We start from the raw sequence: 22,936 nt of genomic DNA, 5'->3' as shown, positions 1-22,936 counted from the left end.
GGCGCACTTTATCGAATTAAAGGGAAGAGTGGATAATGCGCGATTATGGCGAATAAACGGGCGAAAAATATTGCGGTTCCTTTTTTTCTTTGCCGGGACGAATATCTATAGTACTGCTCACGGAATGTAAATGTACATCCCTTGCGCAAGGTTGTTATTTTACGGAGAGGTTGGGAAATGGGATTGTAGATATACGAGCAGTAATTCTACGGGAGATTCTAACAATATCCTTCGAATTATTGAAAGTGATCAGGCAGATGAGGTAGTAGATTAGCAACAAAAGCGTTCTGACGTTTATTTTGTTTGGAAATCGAGGTTTGTTGCAGAGGATTGCTGGGTGAGAAAGGGATTAGGAGCTGGGAATAATGTGCAGATGGATATAGAGATTGAGAGATATGAGGATGGGGTTATATAGGGACAGTGGGTGTGAGGAATATAGAGATTTAGGGATATTGGAGTATAGGGACGCAGGGACGTAGGGACGTATGTATAAATTATCACGTATCGAATTACCACGCGTGGAATTGCTACGCGTAGAATTACCACGCGTGGAATTGCTACGCGTAGAATTACCACGTATCGAATTACCACGCGTGGAATTGCTATGAGTAGAATTACCACGCGTAGAATTACTACGCGTCCAATTGCCACGCGTAGAATTACCACGCGTGAATTGCTATGCGTAGAATTACCACGCGTGGAATTACTATGCGTAGAATTACCACGCGTGGAATTACTACGCGTCGAATTACCACGCGTAGAATTACCACGTATCGAATTACCACGCGTGGAATTGCTATGAGTAGAATTACCACACGTGGAATTACTACGCGTCGAATTACCACGCGTAGAATTACCACGTGTGGAATTACTACGCGTCCAATTGCCACGCGTAGAATTACCACGCGTGAATTGCTATGCGTAGAATTACCACGCGTGAAATTACTATGCGTAGAATTACCACGCGTGGAATTACTACGCGTCGAATTACCACGCGTAGAATTACCACGTGTGGAATTACTACGCGTAGAATGGGACGTAGTTGGGACGTTCGGGATATGAGGACGTGGGGATATGGGGACATCGACATATGTGGACGTAGGGATATTGGGGACGTTGGGACATGGGGACGTTGGGATATCTGGACGTAGGGATATCGGGACGTAGAGATATCGGGACATTCGGAATATGAGGATGTAGGGATATGGGGACATAGACATATGTGGACGTAGGAATATTGGGGACGTTGGGACATGGGGACGTTGGGATATCTGGACGTAGGGATATCGGGACGTAGAGATATCGGGACATTCGGAATATGAGGATGTAGGGATATGGGGACATAGACATATGTGGACGTAGGAATATTGGGGACGTTGGGACATGGGGACGTTGGGATATCTGGACGTAGGGATATCGGGACGTAGAGATATCGGGACATTCGGAATATGAGGATGTAGGGATATGGGGACATAGACATATGTGGACGTAGGAATATTGGGGACGTTGGGACATGGGGACGTTGGGATATCTGGACGTAGGGATATCGGGACGTAGAGATATCGGGACGTTCGGGATATGTGGACGTAGAGATATGGGGACATAGACATATGTGGACGTAGGAATATGGAAACGTAGGAATATGGGAAGGTACGGATTTCGGGACGTGGATAAGTTGGGACATATAGGAATCAGAAGACATAAAAATCTAGACAGTTTGAAAATCTACGAATATAACATACGTGTTAATACAACACGTGTTCAACTTTAATACTACATGTAGATATGGGAAAGGATTACTGACGTCAATGTCACTCATTTTCATTTCAAGTTATCAAGCTCCTACATTCTCAAATCTCTACATCTAAAAACTTCCAACTCTGCAAGTTTCCTACTTTTCAAGTTTTCAATCGTCTCAAGTTTTCTGAATCTTCAAATTCTCAAATTGACAAAATTTTAAAATCTTGCTATTAGTTAATACTTTCTCATGAATTCATCTTACAAATGCATTTGGCTATTGCTTCCTAATAAATTCATCTCACTATTACGTTCTCATAAATTCATCTATTCATCATTACTTCTTCACATTTTAACTGATAGTAAAAAATGTTAACCACAGAAAAATGAATAAACATTATCTTTCACAACTAAAGAAGTCGAAAACATTCTTACATCTTCCAAAAAAATAAAGGAACTCGCAATAAAAAAGTGTCTAAATCTTTGACAAGCATTAAGGACCAAAAACGACAGAAAAGTACGAACCATAAAGGTAGGTTTGTTGGAACATCGCGTCAATGACCTGTGTCATTTCGAACCATAAAATTCCTCTTACCGCGATTCATACCGGTACGCTAATAAATCCAATAGGTAGGAGCCATCTTCTCGGGCGTTCCACCGTAAAAAAAAGTATAGGTATCGTTTGAAGGAGCGTAGACTGGAGAGAAGAGCCGGAATTATTTAGAGCCACCAAGACCGAACGGCATTGAACGACCTTCACAAATTCAGGGTCCATGTACCTGCCGACACCATGCCGGGACTATTTTTATGTTCCACCCTCCACATACTCTGTAACACACACACTTTGTGGACACCGTAACTGGATATCGAATGATCCAGCGATATTATCGTGATTATCGTTTCATATTCTGACAACGGTTAATCTTTATTTTTGACATCTTTGGGTTTGGCAGTTTGAGTAAAGATTGATGAAATACAAATTCCAAAAACTGTATTCAACTTCTCCATTATACCCACTTAAAACCATCACTACAAAAAACAATTGTAAAAACAAGTAGATTAATGAAATACAAATTCCAAAAAGTGTATTCAGTTTCTCCATTATACCCACTTAAAACCATCACTATCAAAAACAATTGTAAAAACAAGTAGATTGATGAAATACAAATTCCAAAAACTGTATTCAGTTTCTCTATTATACTCACTTAAAACCATCACTATCAAAAACAATTGTAAAAACAAACAGATTGATGAAATATAAATTCCAAAAATTGTATTCAGTTTCTCTAATATCCACTTAATACCATCATTACCAAAAACAATTGTAAAAACAAGTAGATCGATGAAATACAAATTCCAAAAACTGTATTCAGTTTTTCTATTATATCCACTTAAAACCATCACTACCAAAAACAATCCTGGCTTGAAAATCCATAATTTCAAATCACTCAATCACTCCAGACCAACATTTCGATTATCTAATAATAATTTTGATTATCTAATATCTAATCCATTACCAAAGCTTTAATCACATAAAAATTTCACACGCACTAAAATCTCCTGTCTAAAACACTCCACGCATTCCAGCAACAGTCTCTGCTCCAAGCACAAAAAAGTGTGCTCAAATGAATGGCACAGAATGACAGAAATTGTATCGCATAGTTTTCTGCCAGATATAACGTGCTTATAATTGCTTCCGCGCACGCATAAATTACATTCATCATGGTATTCAGCAAAGTTCGCTGCAAATGGAGGCAGCGCGGTATGCGAAGCATTTAAAATCGACGAATAATTGAATGAGTATATACATGTGCGTAATTAGTGGCGTATACACATCCATACGTCTCTGTAATTTACACGATGATCGATTAAATATAGGTCGGAGTATTAATAACTATTTTGACTTGCTGTGCAATTAATTTTTTTGAGTCGGTGAAGACAAAATGTAATTGAAGATTTATTTGCATAGTGTAAATATTTAACTACTTTGTTAAAAATTGGAGGAACGAGTGAACTGAGATTGGTGATTAATTATTCATGAGAGTTGACGAAGATATACGAGGTGAAAAAAACTGTATCGGGATATTGTTGCTGGGTTTAAAGATACAGGAATGAACCATATGTTCAAATTTTAATTGAACGGCAGATTTATGAGATAAATTTGCTTGGGGAATTGTGTGACATGATAAATTTTGTAACGGTGTTAACAGACATTTTAATTTGCTTTTGATTGTGTTGTAAATATTCGAGAAAGTCGTGCGTTAATATAATTATTTATCGATGGTCGGTAATTAAAAGTAGCAGTCAAAATAAATCAAATTAGTTTCTTTACGGCGTCCATTTTGATTCAATATAAATTTTTAAAGCTTATTTTTTGAGAACTATGTTATATACTGTGAGAGTATGTAAATATGAGAGCAATGTAATTTATTTACATTTAATGTATTAATATTTTAAAATAGGTGTATTGTTTGAAAACGATATAGGTAACATAACCTTAACCAACTTAACCTAACCTAACTTATTTACATTGAATGTATTAATATTTTAAAATAAGTATATTGTTTAAGAACGATATAGGTAACCTAACCTTAACCAACTTAACCTAACCTAACTTAATTACATTTAATGTATTAATATTTTAAAATAAGTATAGTGTTTGAGAACGATATAGATAACATAACCTTAATCAACTTAACCTAACCTAACTTATTCACATTTAATGTATTAATATTTTAAAATAAGTATATTGTTTGAGAACGATATAGGTAACCTAACCTTAACCAACTTAACCTAACCTAACTTATTTACATTCAATATATTAATATGTAAAAATAAGTATATAACTTGATAGTTAAAAATGAAATAACAGTAAAATATAATACATTCATTCCTTTCAATTTAAACAATGTATGTTTCTTATAAGCAATTTTTATGTTTCATCGTTAAAGAAAGAATAGTGACTCGCAATGATACACGACTGGCGAGATATTCTTTTGCTCAATAAAACGGAGGCTATTCTGTAGTAAAAACGACTGCAGTTCGCTGTTCTGACCCTCATAATTTCAAGTAGCTAAAAGTACCATTTATACCCGTGTCAGAAAGGAATATCCTCAACGGCTCTAAATAATATATTATACTTGCTATGAGGGCAAGTCAAAGTTCAACCGTATGTTAAGCTCTACTGACAACACGAAAACTCGTAAAGTTAATATTTTGAAACACGTTCGAATAACTTCATGATTAAGAACAGTCCAAAGGAATGTTAACCATACTATTACATTATTACTAATTTACTTCGTTCTATTTATTATATATTCTATTAATTTTTATTTCACTACATTTATTATTATTTTCAATTAATTTGTATTGTTCAATTTATTATGTATTTAATTAATTTATACAGTTTATATTAATTTTTACACGTTTAGTTCGTGACATACTTAACTAATCTAAATTATTTAATTTGTTATATATAATCAATTAATTTCTATCATTTAGTTTATTGTACGTTCAAGTAATTTATACTATTCAATTTATTGCATGTTCAATTTATTTATGACATGCAATATATTACATACTCAATTAATTTAGATTGTTTAACTTACTATATGTATTCAATTCATTTATTCAATTTCATTCATTACATATTCAGTTTATTACATATTTATTTATCACATACAATTTACATAATTTAATGTACTATATGTATTGAATTAATTTATACAATTTATATGTAATAAACATACTCAATTAATTTAAATCATTTTATATTCGGTCTTTTTCAAGCAGCCTATCACAAAACATAAAATTAATCAAATATTGTATAGCGTTTTTAAAAAACAATTTAAAAAAACATTTTATACAATTTTGATTTAACAAAATTATGTACTACATCTTTATTGTATGTTCGTTTTATTTTATTTGCTATAACTTCATAAAAAATATCAATAACTTCTGAACACTAAAAATTCTAACCTCAAAATTGCATCACGTCTCGTAAATGCAAAAATTAAACGCAGCATACACCACTTATCATCGTTAATCATCGTAATTGTAATTAACGTGACAAAGTACCGTCATTTATCCTAATATCCCTCATGATTTTATTGCATTCGCGAATCTTATTGCCAGAAAAAACGACTAATCGTATAATGACGGCGGGAGCGCAGGAAAATTACGCGCGCATAAAAATCTGCCTTCTCGGTTTCATGAAATTCTGTGTTGTAACGATCAGATAAATTTCCTGGTTTCCTTTCTAAATTTAATACGTCGTTAAAACGTTTTATTTAGTCGTAAACACGTTCAAGGGTCTGGTATAATATTCGCCACGAAGTACGCGGATTTTGGAAACAGGATCTTTAATATGAAAGATGAATCTAATAGGGAACGGGTCTTTTAATGCGAAAAGGGATGCAAGAGATATTGGGTAGAATTTCGAATGCATGGACAACGTATCAAATCTCTGTATTTTCAAGTATATTAATTTTTGGGTTTATGGAGTTAGATTGTTGGAAATTTATATTTAATTTTGTTTAGGATGCAAGTTTATAAATTTTGGGTTTGGAATTTTTGGTTTGAAGAGGTGGAAGTTTGATTTGGGAGTTTTAGGGTTGAATAGTTTGGAAATTGAAATATGTAATGATTTAATAGTTGAGGAATTTGGAATTGTGAAAGTAGATGTTTTTAAATTTGGAGATTTAGTTTATAAATTTAGGAATTCATGAATTTACCAATTTACCAGTTTACTAATTTACCAATTCATGAATTTACCAATTTACCAGTTTACTAATTTACCAATTTACTAATTTACTAATTTACTAATTTACTAATTTACTAATTTACCAATTTAGTAATTTCCAAATTTCCAAATTTCCCAATTTCCAAATTTCTCAATTTTCAAATTTCTCAATTTCCAAATTTCCAAATTTCTCAATTTCTCAATTTCCAAATTCCTCAATTTCTCAATTTCCCCATTTCTCAATTTCCACATTTACCAATTTCCAAATTTATCAACTTCCACATTTACCAATTCCCAAATTTACCAATTTCCACATTTACCAATTTCCAAATTTACCAATTTTCAAAGTTACCAATTTCCATATTTACCAATTTTCAAGTTTACCAATTTCCATATTTACCAATTTCCACATTTACCAATTTCCGCATTTACCAATTTCCAAATTTACTAAATCCAAAATTTTCCAATTCTCAAACTTTCCAATCTACTAATTTGCCAACTTATAAATTTACCAATTTACCAATTTACCAATTTACCAATTTACCAATTTACCTATTTACCTATTTACCTATTTACCAATTTACCAATTTGCCACCTTACAAATTTACTAATTTACAAATTCACAAACCTACTAGTTTACAAATTAGCAAATTTATAAAAGTTCCAATGGTGCAAATTTCAGGCTCTCCAACTTAAAACTGTCAAACTTGAAAAATATAGAAACGAACGTATTAAATTATCAAATAACACAACCACTCACTACACGTTCACTATCGACCACTAATCAACATTTTTCCACTTAACAGCACAAAATAATGTCCTACACCAAACTTTACAGAAGTTCACATACTGCAGAAAACATTACAGAGGTTCACATACTAACTCCGAAACACGAGACACCAAATATTAATTATAAACTAACAATTAGTATAACTAATAGCATAACTAAAAATTGAAATTGTGAGACAACCTCAAATTTCAAAATCTCTCCACATGTAAGGTATCTGTTAGGGTTCTTATTATGCTGGAATTCCTCGACATGCATGAACCTGGTGGTCCACGTTCATTCAATATTACGTCTCTCCGTTTCTTCCTGTAGGCATACGCGAAGGACATTGTTCACAAGACCTCTGTAACCTCTCTCGATAAACTGAAGACTAGAATTGTTGCCGCGGTAGAAACAGTTATACCGCAAATGCTGGAGAACACCTGGAGGTAAATTAATTATCGCCTGGAAATCTCACGTGCCATAAAAGCCGCGCACGTTGAAGTGATTTAACATTTTACAATATTGATTCGATATGTAATAAAACTTTCTCAGCTTCATTTTTCTAGAGTCAGCAATTTTATTTTGTTCCCTTAAAAACTATGGGCAAGAAAATCTTCCGATTGCGTATTTAAGATTAAAATCATGAAGTGATCGAAGAATTCACGAGTAAAAATAAGTAATGTGATATGATAATGCTCGATACACAAAGATTGATGAAAGTTATGAAGTGTCAGGCAGGAAAGGTTAAGCAAACCCATTAAATTTCCGAAGCTCCAAGAATATCTGTTACAAATGTCGAAAAGAGCCACAATCAATTCCGCGGAGGCAATATTTTCATTGTTGCGTCGACAGCTGTTCGCATGTTTCATACATCGAGTCTGTTTATTTAAGCGGATCGAAGAAAAAGTATCGTGACCTGTTTTGCAACGAGATTTTCGAGGGATGATTCAAGTGTGGCATAAATCACGAAATTTCTCGTAATTCGTCGCGAGCGTTTCCCCTTCTGTTTTAATACTTTCAACACTTCGCGTGTAGCGAATTACTTCGTTTTTTTTTTTTTATTTTACTTCGTCGCGAGAGCGACGGTACGCGAATGCACTTCGACAAAGGATAAAAATCACAACGACCATTAAAGTCACCTCGTACTTCCCGTGATTTATGGCAGCACCGTGCACAAAGCTCGGTTGCCGTTATCCTTCGTCGCTTGTGTTTCCACGTGCGAGCCTTTACGATTTTCTGTCTTGTCCGAAGGAATTCCAGACGTTTGAATTTCAACGTTTGAAATGGACCCTTCTTCGGGTGAACTGGGTAATGGTATTGGGAAATGGTAACAGCTGAATAGCAATTGTAGAGTTACATATTCTGTGGATGACGTACTCATTATGTGCTTATTACAGTTTCATTACATACTCATGTTCATGGCATACTTCAGTGACATACATGAGTATTACTTATTACATACTCACATATTCATTACATGCTACATGAGTATTATACACTCATTACATACTCAGTATACACTCATACTTACTACACACATGAGTGTTATGCACTCATTGCATACTTAGTATATACTCATAACATGCTTACTACATACTCATTACACATATGAGTGTTATGCACTCATTACATATTCACTGTATATTCATTCACATATTCACACTAAATGAGTGTTATGCACACATCACATACTCATTACATATTCATTACACACTACATGAGTGTTATGCATTCATTATATATTCACTACATATTTATTAGACAATATATGAGTGTTACACACTCATTACATACTCACTACATTCTCATGACAGGCTTACTACATACTCATTACACATATAGTGTTATGCACTCATTACATATTCACTGTATATTCATTCACATATTCACACTAAATGAGTGTTATGCACATATCACATACTCATTACATATTCATTACACACTACATGAGTGTTATGCATTCATTATATATTCACTACATATTCATTAGACAATATATGAGTGTTACACACTCATTACATACTCACTACATTCTCATGACATGTTTGCTACATACTCATTACACACATGAGTGTTACGCCCCCATTACACAATCACTACATATTCATTACACACTACATGAGTACTACACGCTCATTACATACTCAGTACATATTCATAACAAGCTTACTACATACTCATTACACACATGAGTATTACACAGTCATTGCATGCCTATTACATACTCATTACACACATGAGTGTTACACAGCCATTACATGCCTATTGCATACTGATTACATACTCATTATATCCTCATTACAGTCTGAATTACATTCTTGTCATATACTATATGAGTATCACATAGTCATTACATACTCATTGCATACTACATATGTAAGTGCAATTGCATGCTACTACATATGATATCACATATGATCTCACATGTGATTTTTCTTCATAATTAAAATCTACCATAATAAACTAGTAGAGATACAAAACAACAAGATAATTTGTATATAACTAAATATTTGTAATAAGAATAACAATTTGAAAAATTGTTAAATATACTAGATTTAAAAGAAAAATTAATTTGTGGAATATATGATAGAAATAAGATGTGCTCTGTTGACCAAAATTGAACATATATAATGTTTGTCATAAAATCAACATACACATGTCCTATTAATCACAAAATCAACATACGTAATCCTATTGATTACTATACGTGTCACATTCTTGCACAAAGAATTATAAGATATTTTACTTTTGTCCTACCATACAAATTAATAAACAAAAACTAGAACAAGGCCACTACGTGATATTGCAGCGCACGAAATATTACAGTTCCACCAAAATCCACCGTTAACGAACTTGACACGCTCCAAACGGATTCGTTCGGGCACCATTGTTTCACGATGGCGCGAAATCGTGCGAGATGGTGTCATGGTCAACCAAAGACGAGCAGCAACATCTTAACGGAATGGCTGTCATCAGTCACCGAGGAATCTGCCTTGGTCATCGGAAGATTCGGCAAAGAGTGATCGGTGATCGATCCGTAGATTCTGACTCGTTCAGTCCTCGTGCGGATCGTATCGCGTCGACTCGTTGTTTCGTTTGGATGATGTACGAACAGATTTACATCGAGTGTAATTTGTCACGGAGTGCTGGACAGAAGCGATTCGTAAAGCGACACAGTGTAATTTATAATGAGACGTAAATGCGACATGGCGAAAACAAATGATGGGCTAATAAGCGTGTGCCTGCCCTGTGAGAAGTGGTGAGAATCTGTATCAGAGGATGATGTGTTCGCTGTTGAGAAATGTAGACAGCGGATGATGGGTCAAACATGGACCAATACAAGTTCTATACTTTTGTCAATGGTATTTACTTTGCATTTCGAATTAACGCTTTTGTACGTCTCATTCATCTGATCAGAAATTAACTTCATCTTCTGCAAATCAAATTTAGTCTTTCACGATTGAAACTTTTTACAAGTACAGTGGTTGAAATTAGATTACAAATGCTCTCATTTCAAAATTTATTTAACTGGACATCTGTATCAGAAAGTAGGTGTTTTTGAGTTAACCTCGACCTTGAAATTCACGTTGAATGAGATTGCCAGATGAAATGCCGCGAAACGAAAGATTCCCACGAGTATATACAATGTTCGTTGAAGAAAACGTCTTCAGGTTTTGCATCTCGGACAAAGTGGTGGGGAAATAACAGGAGATGCACGATGCATCGCTCGAGTGTACCGATAAGGTCTCGACCTGCAGCAACTCCGTGCATTCGATCACAGCTATTCCACCTTTGGCCCATTTAGACTTACTACCTGTAATCGTCATAATGTTCGATCAACCGTATAAAATATGACAGTATTATCGGCATGATTGGCTTAAAAGTAGTGGGAAACGTAACTTGGGAAAATCGTTTGATGTAATCGTTTTAGACACGTGAGAAGGTTTTACAAGTACAGAAAACTTCAAGTGAAATGAGAAAAATTCAGAAAAGATTAGAAAAAATCTCGATACAGTCTTGTTATATGGCCGAAAATATTAGCAGGAATAAAAGAATTGGGTAAAGGATTACATAGATGGAACTGACTAAGTTTAAAGATTGTTGAAATTATAAATTTTCTACAAATGTACAAATTACGAAATTGAATAATTTAAACATGTAATAATTTGCAAATTTAAAAAATAAGAAATTGGAAACGAAAAGTTTTAAAATTTGGGAAGTTTCCAAACGAAGAAAACGTTTTAGAAGAAAATTTCCAAATTCTCTAAAATTTAAAAAGTTATAACTTGAAAATTTTGAAACTTGGAAATTTTTAATATTTCAACTCAGAAGTTAAAAAATATTTAAATATGTAGATCTCTAATTAAAAAGTTGACCAATTTGAAAATTTTTCCCATACTCACTTACAAAATAATAACAAATTCTACAAAAAATCACAACATGATAAAATATAGAAAATATCAAGTATATTAAAAAATGCTTCTATACAAAATCCATCAAAGATTCAAAATTCTTTCTTTCTTAAACGAATAAATTTAAGCAGCAGTGTTTACATACCTGCTAAGTAAGTCCGTGGCTACGTGTTCAATAAACATAATCGATATCTCGAATCTCGGAGGGCGGAGATTAGTGTTAGTTACACGATCGTCTGAAAAATGTACAGTTACACGTTCGCGGCGATCGCAACCGTTCATTTCGCCGTGTGTTCGCGATCGGCACAAGCTGCTAGATCGGCACAGCAATAACGAGTTAAATCGAAGCGAGAAATAATTATTATTCCAAGGTTCGATGGCTGCGAACGATTATAACGGTTCCCAAATCGCGACTACGCCCTACGGTGATGTGTTGTTAATTAACGCAGGATCTTACAACGGATTTCGATTGACTTTTCACGGATCGAACGCCGTAAATCAACGCCACAGGCTAATTTTTTTTCTTTCGAGAACAGAACTTAACGAGGTCTCTGTTTTCATCTGTAATTCATTAAAGGATACCTTTCAGCTTTGATTGAGTTATAACCGATTAATGAGAAATCTGACAATTATCGCGATTACTGATGTAATGTTTTACACAGATGTACATGGAGATACATCGGAAAATATGGATGTTACGGGTAAAGGTCGGTGGTGGTCTTAACAAGTTCGAAGATAGAAATGGTTATACATTTATGCACACATACATACATGTACACATATATCTATACATGTGTGTGCATCTATGTTATCACGTTTTCCAATGTTCAATATTTCAAGTTTGATATATAGAAATGTTGATTATTTTAAAATTTCAAGATGTTGTAAATTTAGAAATTTTACAATATAGAAATGTTAACCTTAATTCACAAAGTTTTTTAATGTTCAATATTTCAAGTATGATATATAGAAATGTCGATTATTTGGAAATTTCAGAATGTTGAAAATTTAGAAATTTTACAATATGGAACTATTAACCTTAATTCACAAAATTGATGGACTGAGAAGTTTAGAAAATTGTAATTTTAGAAATATATTTTTAATTTTATTAACTGAACTTCTCAAGTTTAAAATACTTTGGAAAATTGAATTTGCTTAAAAAAATTATACGAAATGGCAAGTTTCCTATTTCGTATCATCGTGGATAGAAATCATAAACGAATAGAAAAGAAGGAAATGGGCCAGATAATAGGGGATCTTTTGGTTAATCGTAGTTTCTCCAGGTCTGGACAATTATTGTACGGTCGGTCTGAATAATGCCGGTGCACAAAGTATTGTGCAAGTGTGCGTACTATGTAGGAGTACCTTGGTACGGTCGATATGCCTTTCACATAACTGTGAGTAAATGCCAGGCCGCGGCTCTCCGTACTCCACCTCCTAGATGAGACCTATCCTATCTATTCTGGCCGAGCAATCCAAGTAATAACTTGTTGCTCCGTTATGTCGAAAACGCATCGTTCACGAAATGTTTTGTTTGACGAGAGACGTGAAACACGTCGTGTTCGATTTAATTCTTTGAATCACCCTCGAGAAATGAACTTTTTGGGGCGCGATGATTATAAAATTAGAATTTTGTTAATCGCTAACTAGAACTTATGTCTGTTAATACAAGATCAACTCATTTAAAAAATTTGAATTTTATATTAAATTTCTGATTTTTATTTTGTTTTAGGTTATTTACATTTTAAATTTATTTTTCAACTTTGCTAAATTTCTATATTTTTAGTTTTGTTATTTTTATACTTTTTAGTTTTGCACTTTTAGTTGTCCGCAATTTGTATCTAGTTTTGCAATACTATTTTTGTTGTCTAATTTTTAATTTCGATATTTTTCTATTTTTCAATTTTATTATTTTCTGATTATTTCTGTGAATTTTGTATAAACTTGCTCTTAAAATCCGCCATTTTCTGTGCTATTAAATACTGCGGACATTGAATACATTTAATATTTCTTTTTAATGATGTAATTACTCCTTTTACCAATAAAATTGATATCAATGAAATATTTGTGAAAATAAGTATAAAACTTTCAGATCGATAAGAAGGAGATCGATTAATGCAATAATTAGAAAACATGTGCCTGTTAATGCTACTGAATATGTTACGACATTCTAATCTTCAAACTGCCGATTTTACGAAACTTCCTTCAAAACACCATCTAACATTCCAGAACGAGCATTAAAAGATTGATTATTTCCTGTTTGTATCGAAAGTGATAAGAGAACATAACCTTCGTGTTTGGGTCGTAAACAAATTAGTTAAATCTATCGGAAAGTTTCGTACAAGAATTAAATATTATTCTAACAATTTTATATAAACAAAGATACAAGAACTACAAATAATTCTTTATTGAAAACACCTGAAGTTTTATAAATAGAATCATATTGTTCAGAAAGCTAATCATAAGCTTTTCTTCAAATAAAATTATTTTATATTTAAAGACAATTTGGATATTAAAGATAATTTAATTTTTATTTCGTTAGAAATTCATTTTTTTCATTTCATATAAATGAAATTCATTTACGTTTCACTTTGACAAAATAGTAATCGACTACTAATATCTAAATAGTTCCATTACTAACTTGGTAATAGAACAGAAATGAGGGGTAAACAATCTATCACGATAACTCACAGTAAATTTACATAGTACAAATGTTTCTCCGAAATTCCAGCTGAAAAATCTACGATCAAATTGCGTAACAGCTTAGCCTTAGGCAGGCGTCAAGAATGAAAATACTACTCGAACATAACCGTAATGAAAACATTCACATTTGACGCCTTGTCCGTCTGGATTTTTAACGATGTGTCACAACTCATTAAACGGCCATTTATACATCGATCGATAGAGTTTAGGACAACTGCATTATCAAAATACAAGTCTATAATATTTTGTTATTATTTTTCATTGTACAGTGTGAAGTCTACGAAAATTGGTTAGAATGGTAAAAGAGTGTAAATTGCATACATGACGTTTCATTTTTAATTTTATGGACAGTGCATACTTTTGTAGATCTGTTAATATGTGAGAAAGATGTATTATGTTCTGTCACATAGTGGGTTAGAATATTGATCTTATTAATAGCTTCTATTAAGGTTTATAATACATGTTGCCATTAATACATAGATTCTATGAATATTTAGAATATTACTCCCATCACTACATAGCTCCAATCAGTATTTAAAATATTGCTCCCATCACTACATAGCTCCCACCAGTATTGAGAATATTGCTCCCATCACTATTAAGTTCTCATTAATATTTAGAATATTGTACTCATCACTACATTTTTCCCATCACTACATTGTTCCCATTACTACATTGCTCCCATCACTACATAGCTCCCATCAGTATTTAGAATATTACTCCCATCACTACATAGCTCCCATCAATATTTGGAACATAGCTCTCATCACCACATAGCTGTCATTAATATTTAGAATATTGCATCCATCACTACATTGCTCCCATCACTACATTGTTCCCATCACTACATTGCTCTCATCACTACATAGCTCCCATCACTACCTAGCTCCCATCATTACATTGTTCCCATCACTACATAGCTCCCATCACTATATAGCTCCCATCACTACATAGCTCCCATCACTACCTAGCTCCCATTACTACAAAGCTCCCATCACTACATAGCTCCCATCACTACTAAGTTCTCATTAATATTTAGAATATTGTACTCATCACTACATTGTTCCCATCACTACATTGTTCCCATTACTACATTGCTCCCATCACTACATAGCTCCCATCACTACATAGCTCCCATCAGTATTTATTATATTACTCCCATCACTACATAGCTCCCATCATTACATTGTTCCCATCACTACATAGCTCCCATCACTATATAGCTCCCATCACTACATAGCTCCCATCACTACCTAGCTCCCATTACTACAAAGCTCCCATCACTACATAGCTCCCATCACTACTAAGTTCTCATTAATATTTAGAATATTGTACTCATCACTACATTGTTCCCATCACTACATTGTTCCCATTACTACATTGCTCCCATCACTACATAGCTCCCATCAGTATTTAGAATATTACTCCCATCACTACATAGCTCTCATTAATAATTAGTATATTGCTCCCATCAAACCTATATTTCAAGATCATTGAGCTGAGTAAAATGTACCCTCCACAATTTAAAACTGACCTAACTTAACTTACTAAACACCTACTATTATTTAGATCAGTATGTCCCACATAGAATATGTCCCTAGACTTGACCACTCATCTCACATGACTCTTCATATTTACCGCTCTTGCACAAGAAAATCAAGCACATATCGCTGTCCCGCATATCAACAGCTTTTCGTCACGCACAATAAACCATTCGCTAAAACAAAGCATTCGAATCACCTACATGGCTTGTTATTGCGTTTAAAACGCAATTGACACTGGCATTGTGCCCAAAAACCTACTTGAACAAACAAGTTTCGCAGGTGATAGGCGTAAGAGATTGCAAATGCCAAGATCAAATGTTGACCCGTTTTCGAGGATAAATCGGCACAACGCTTTGTACATTGTCGGTAACTAGTCCCTTTTACACGCTCGTGAATAATGCCACATCTTTCTCGCGTTGCACCGTTATGGATATTTCAAGTATCTGCCACGATTGCGGCAGTGGAATTCTTGAAATTGTTGCTAATGCGAATTTAAACGTTTCCACGGCGAATACTTCGTGATTGGAATTAAGCGGCCGCTATCGCACGCTCAGATAAGATGCACGATACAGGTACATTTATGCTTTTAATCTAACCAGTACACTTTGCGTACGTTGATTCAGTTTAATTAATGGGTGCGATAATTCAATGGTCGTTTATATGGCGAACTTCCTTGCACAATAATTCATTAGTTGCGTTTTTTATATTGGTGATTTACGAATTATCGGGGTAGGAATGTAGATTTATAAGGGATCGTTCATTCTGGGAATTTTTGGAATTCTTGAAATTTTTGAAACTTGGAATTTCTGAAATTTTGGGAATTTTTGGAACTTTGAGAGTTTTAGATGTTTTAGGAATTTGGAGAATTTGGAATGACATTTTTGGAACTTTTGACGTTTGAGAGTCTTGCCTATATTGCTACATCCACATGTGCTAATATGCTTATATTGTTGTATTCCTATATCTTAATGACTCTACATTTCGAAATCTCTATATCCCGATATCTTTGTGATCCGACATCCCTATATTCCGATACTCCTATATAGCAAAATCCCTACATCTTGAAATTCCTATGTCCCAACTTGCCTATGTCCCAATATCCCCACGTCTGGTCGTACGAACGTCCACATATGTCTATGTCCTGACTTCCACACATCCTGATATTCCCACGTTCCCTGCGTCCAGATATCCCTATGTTCCAACTTACACAGGTGCCGAAATCCCTACCTCTTAATATTCCTACGCCCTCATATATCTACGTCCACATATCCCTATGTCCCCATATCTCTACGCCTCTATATCCCTACGTCTCCATATCCCTACGTCCTCATATCCCTACGCCCCGATATCTCTACGCTCCGATATCCCTACGTCCAGATATCCCTATGTCCCCATATCCCTACGTCTAGATATCCTTACGTCCCCATACCCCTACGTCTTTATATCCCTACGTCCTCATATCTCTACGTCCCCATGTCCCTATGTCCCCATATCCCTACGTCCACATATCCCTACGTCCCCATATCTCTACGCCTCCGATATCCCTACGTCCTCATATCCCTACGTCCTCATATCTCTACGTCCCCATGTCCCTATGTCCCCATATCCCTACGTCCACATATCCCTACGTCCCCATATCTCTACGCCTCCGATATCCCTACGTCCTCATATCCCTACGTCCTCATATCTCTACGTCCCCATGTCCCTATGTCCCAAATATCCCTACGTTCCCATATGTCTATGTCCCCATATCTCTACGCTTCCATATCCCTACGCCCTCATATCCCTACGTCCCGATATCTCTACGTCCCGATACCCCTACGTCCAGAAATCCCTATATCCCCATATCCCTACGTCCCGATATCTCTACGTCCCGATACCCCTACGTCCAGAAATCCCTATATCCCCATATCCCTACGTCCCGATATCTCTATATCTCCATATCTCTACGTTACCATATCTCTACGTCCTCATATCTCTTCGTCCCCTTATCCCTACCTTCTGATATCCCTATGTCCCGTCTTCTCCACCATCAAGTTCTATTAATATACCCAATTGCACCCAAAATAGATTTTTAAACAAATTTAAATATATTTCAATAACAAGCCACATACATAATCTTCCCAAACAAAAAATCTTTAAAAGTGCATTCAATTTCAAGTGACCCTAATAAAATCAGGGACCATTGGGAACCAAAATTTAACCCAATATTAATTTCGCCTAATAATATTTTGCAAGCTGTGTCAGTTTAATTTCTTGTCTCCGATTTAAAAGCACAAGCGAGCCATAATCATTACCAGATACGATCACGCCGCCAAATTTGGCTTCCACACGATGTATCTGATAGCGGCGTAAACGCAGGATCGTGTTTCGCATTACAGATTCATCACACGATTAATAAATTTCGTCGACAGTGTCATTAATAAAGCGGAGGAGATGGTCTCCTCGCCCGAAATGAGACGACGAATTGTACCGATAAGCGAAATTACTGTTTGCTTGTAAATTGTTTCCCTCTCGTTTTCTCCTGATACAATTATCAGCCGCGGGGATACGGCGATATTTAAATGCGAAATCTGCATGCAAATTGAAACGTTTTAACTTCTGTTAGACGCACAAATTATTGGTTTTTGATAATTTGAATAAAAGGATGAATAAAATACCACTTTAAGTACCAGTCGGTTAATAGCTCTTCATGCTTGTTTTTTGAGTAAACAACTTAAGTTTGAAAAAGAGGAAAAAATGCTTTATTCAAAGTACCATCGCTGGGTATACTTATTTCTTGCTCTTCAAATTGCGTCTTCCAAAAATTGTTCACATTTTGAGAGAAATCAGGCATCAAGACATTTTTTGATATCTTCACTTGTGTTTCTGGGAAACAAGAAATCATCTGAACATGGACATCGTTTTGAAGAGTCATAGCAAGAAAATAATATAAGTTTAGACTTTGAATACACTCGTCTAGTGCAATCCACTTCAAAAGTGAAGAATAATTATTAGAGATATTATTTTACAATTGATAGATTTACTCTTATATTATATTACTATTCAAATATTTTCAACATGTTCAGTAATATAAAAGAAAAGACAAATTAGCGATATAAACATAAAACATATCAAGAAGTATATCAGTAATGTAAAAACGATTGTCCAGACTATCCATTCGCAATGACTCTTCTAAAAGAGAACTGAAACAAAGATTCGAACGTTTACAACGACCTGCACAGGTGCTAATTACAATAACAAGATTCCTTTCAGAAAGAATCGCTAAAGCGCCGCGACGTCCTTGCCTCGGACACGCTACACCTTCATGTCTCAATTAAATGTTTCTTTAAAAAAAAAAAGAAGTACCGGCGGTCGTTCGAATTACTTTACAGCTCGTGAACTGAGAAAATAAAGAGGATGTTATATTCTCTGGTTTGGTTTGTGTTCTTGCCAAGATTTGACTGCACGATGGGACAGGCTCGTCGAAACTGTCGGCGTAACGTGGATTAATTTCGAGGTCCTTGATGGTTAAATATGGTTCTCGGGTAAATGGCTTTTGTCCGAAGATAGTATTTACGTTAATTAAAACTATGCTGATACGATGGAAGGCGTGCGTTGCCTTCGTTAATTGACGTGGACACGCTTCGCTGATTGTTACGGATAATTAATTTGATTACTTGTTTATTAACGTAATAATTATTTTAGTGAATTGTGTAGTTTATTTGTTTGAGAGGAAGTTTTCAAATTTGAAAATTTATCAAATTTTTAGGTCTTTTGTTACTTATTTATAATTGATATTTAATTATTTCTAGTGACTGGAGACTTTTTGTAAAATTATAGTGAAAAAGTTTTGAAATACAGAAAGTCTGACACAATCTAATAATATTAAATTCATAATAATTCACTCACAATTTTATTTATATACGTGTACTTACGGGTGGCCATTTTACTAAAGCTTCCATTACAAATACATTGTTTATCATTTTTAATCATCATCAAAATTAGATTAGATCGTCATAAATTAGGTTTTAAGTATTATTATCATATGATCGAAGTTATTTCTGTTTTAATCATTACAGAAATGAAATCGTTTGACATAACCTCAATTTCAATAAGTAAGGTTATGTATCTACGTGAAGACCGATTTTCCAATTCGTTCAATGAATAAATACAAATAAATACTGTAATAAATATGAATGTGAAGAAAGTCCAAAAAAATGATCGAAATTTAATGCAAGATAATATACAATAATTCTTTGCTATTAATTTTTAAAAATGTCCATTTTTTTCTAGGATAAAACTAGTTATGTACACACTAGTGTAAAATTGTTTTCATTTTAAAATTTGCTCAGAACAATATATACAGTGTTTTAAAATAACTTGTATAGAGTAATATGTAAAAATAATAAACCAACATTATACAACTACAAACTTGATCAAAATATAAAATTATATATGGGGTTAGAAAAGCAATATATCATATTTCCTACTTTCGTACAAAAAATTGTTTCGTACGAAAAATATCTCACGAAAATTTCTAAAAAATATATATTTGCATGAACATGACAATATAGTGATTAATGTCCGCAAACAGTCGCCGTTAATTTCGACTTCGTTCCATTTTCTTTGTTGAACGATCTAAGACAGTTACTCCGAATGAATATTCCATGTATACCTGACAACTTCTATCTTTCTGGTCTAACAGGGTTTACGCAGTGGTCGTATTTAAGCCTTTCACGATCACATATGATCGGAGACTGGGTTAGGACAGACACGGGACACAGGGTTCACGTTTCTCTTCTACAAACTGAACTGTTCCCCTGCTCTACTTTCCTGACGTAATATCGCAAGGCCGCGCCGAGAAATTGTTCGCTGCGATTTGTTCGTCACATGGATATACGGAACAATTGATTTCATAATGATCTGTCACTTACAGTTTTTCATGCGCCAACACGTCGATCACTGGTGAACGGCGTTACAAATTTAATTTAATCAAACAAATAGAAAACTGAATGTCAACTAATGCGGTAAATTGCTGCTTAAGATGTTAACTGTCACCTGGGTCACATTTTATACCGAGATATTTTATGTGCTTATGTTATGACAAGATAAAAAATAATTATGTTATGTGGTTTATAATTATGACAATATTATTTGTGATGATGTGGACATCTATTGATATCCATACACTTATTGATATTTATATATACATATATCTATATTGCTTAAAATGTTAATAGTTTCGAAGGGTTGAAGTAAATTGTATAAAATAGACAAAATTAGAGTTTAGATTCTAGGGTTGAAGGGTTGAAATGAATAATACAGTATAGACAAAATAAACTGTAAATTTTAACGTTATAGGGTTGCAATAACTAATATAAAACACACAAAATAGATTTTAGATTTCATGTTAGAGGGTTGAAATGAATTATATAAAATATATAAAATAGTCCTCAGATTTCAGCGTTGGAGGGTTGAAATAAATAATACAAAACAGACAAAACAAATTTTAAATGTGAACATTATTGTCAAAATAAATATAATAAAACAGACTTCACATATCAACACTATAGGGTTGAAATAAATGTCCTAAAAAAAATAAAATAAATTTCAGTTTTCAGCGTTGAAACCTCTAATATAAACGAAGTAAACATACTAAAAATTTTTCAAAATATTTATTTTCATACTCAAAGATAACGGAATTACCTCCGAGTGATTACAGACGTAAATCATAGCTTGAGCTTTATTATACGGGAAACGTCTGGTTGGCATTGTGTCGTTTTATTAGCATATAAATTGCCAATAATATGTTCGCGTAAAGTCGAACAACATTTTTTCATTGTTAATCACGATTCATTCGGGATTCGAAAGGACATGCGCGATAATTATCCAGGAGCATTATGACAGGGGAGTGATTGCTAGAGATAATTATCGGAAAGAGTATCTCAATTAACCGGGAGCATCGTAAATAATAACAAAAATTTACATATCTTCTCCGTAATTTCCGAGCTGTGTTATTGATCTTGCTGCTTTTATTGTCGAATTCCGTGAGGTTTCCTAGCGTTCGCCACACTTTCGGTCTGCTGTAATTTTATTTAAGTTTCGCTTCTCGGAAATGATTATCATTCATTAGTTGATGCGATACCTTTTCGAACCTTATGTTCGTGTAAGTGTTACAAATTGCCAAATTACACCTCTCGCGGTTAGACATTTTTCAATCCAGATTCTTGCATCGAATTACGGCGGATATTTATCACGGTATACAGGGTGTACCTCTTCTAACAACAAACCTATTCTTAGAGAAAAATTTCATTTTCAAATCTCATTCACGTGCAAAAATACTTATAGAGGGTACAGTGAAAACCCAATCTAAAACTTTCAAAAGGTCAAAGTTCTATAAATTTGCTTTCCACATTGTGAATAATAAATTGCTCTCACTTTCATCAAACGGACTGTGTGCAAAAGAGTTTATTACAGTAAACAGGTAATTACCAAAGAATGTTACTATTTTTGCGATAGAGTTGTTTGAAGTTTTTCTTAAAAATAAATCTTTATCGTTGCCAATCTGGCACACATCGACCTCAGTTTTCAATTTCACGCAAACCGCAGAGACGTGTATATCGAATTCGAATACAGTGTTCTTGTCTTCTAATAGAGTTGGAAACAGGACTAAAGATATATATTAAACAATTGACACATGTATTCAATAAAAGACTTGAATAGTACAGGAATATTAATTATATGACAAAAGTGTTACTACCTACACTTTTCAACCCCAATAGATTCTTTAGGGGATGAATTAGACTGAAGAATGACAAAAAAACCAATATACTTAAAAGTTAAATTACGATCAAAATAAAAAGAAGAATGGCGGTTTGTTTATTTAAAATATTGTTAAAAAATTATTTTTAATATACCCAAACATTTACGTGAGATTATTAAACAAGAATGGCTTGCAAAAAAATAGTAAAATTGTAGTTTGCCTATGTAACTGTATTTTATATATAAATTCTTCGTTTTTCATAAAATGTCCGAACACTAATGTGAC

General features: G+C 34.0%; 1 protein-coding gene and 1 long non-coding RNA gene across 3 annotated transcripts in view; one reads left to right on the top strand and one right to left on the bottom strand.

Moving 5' to 3' along the window:
* LOC100883063 (uncharacterized) overlaps positions 1-22,936 on the top strand; it is a 72,317-nt gene that overhangs the window by 27,573 nt on the left and 21,808 nt on the right. The gene's annotated exons all lie outside the window — the stretch shown is intronic.
* Positions 10,756-12,205, bottom strand: LOC143264877 (uncharacterized). The gene is made up of 2 exons (XR_013038847.1): positions 11,805-12,205; positions 10,756-11,061 (listed from the first exon to the last, which is right to left on the bottom strand). It is a non-coding gene; the product is annotated as an uncharacterized LOC143264877 (long non-coding RNA).

This window comes from Megachile rotundata, chromosome 7 (genome assembly GCF_050947335.1).
Source record: "Megachile rotundata isolate GNS110a chromosome 7, iyMegRotu1, whole genome shotgun sequence".
NCBI lineage: Eukaryota > Metazoa > Arthropoda > Insecta > Hymenoptera > Megachilidae > Megachile > Megachile rotundata.
The sequence above is the reverse complement of the archived record's forward strand: the minus strand, read 5'-3'. Positions and strand labels throughout refer to the sequence as shown.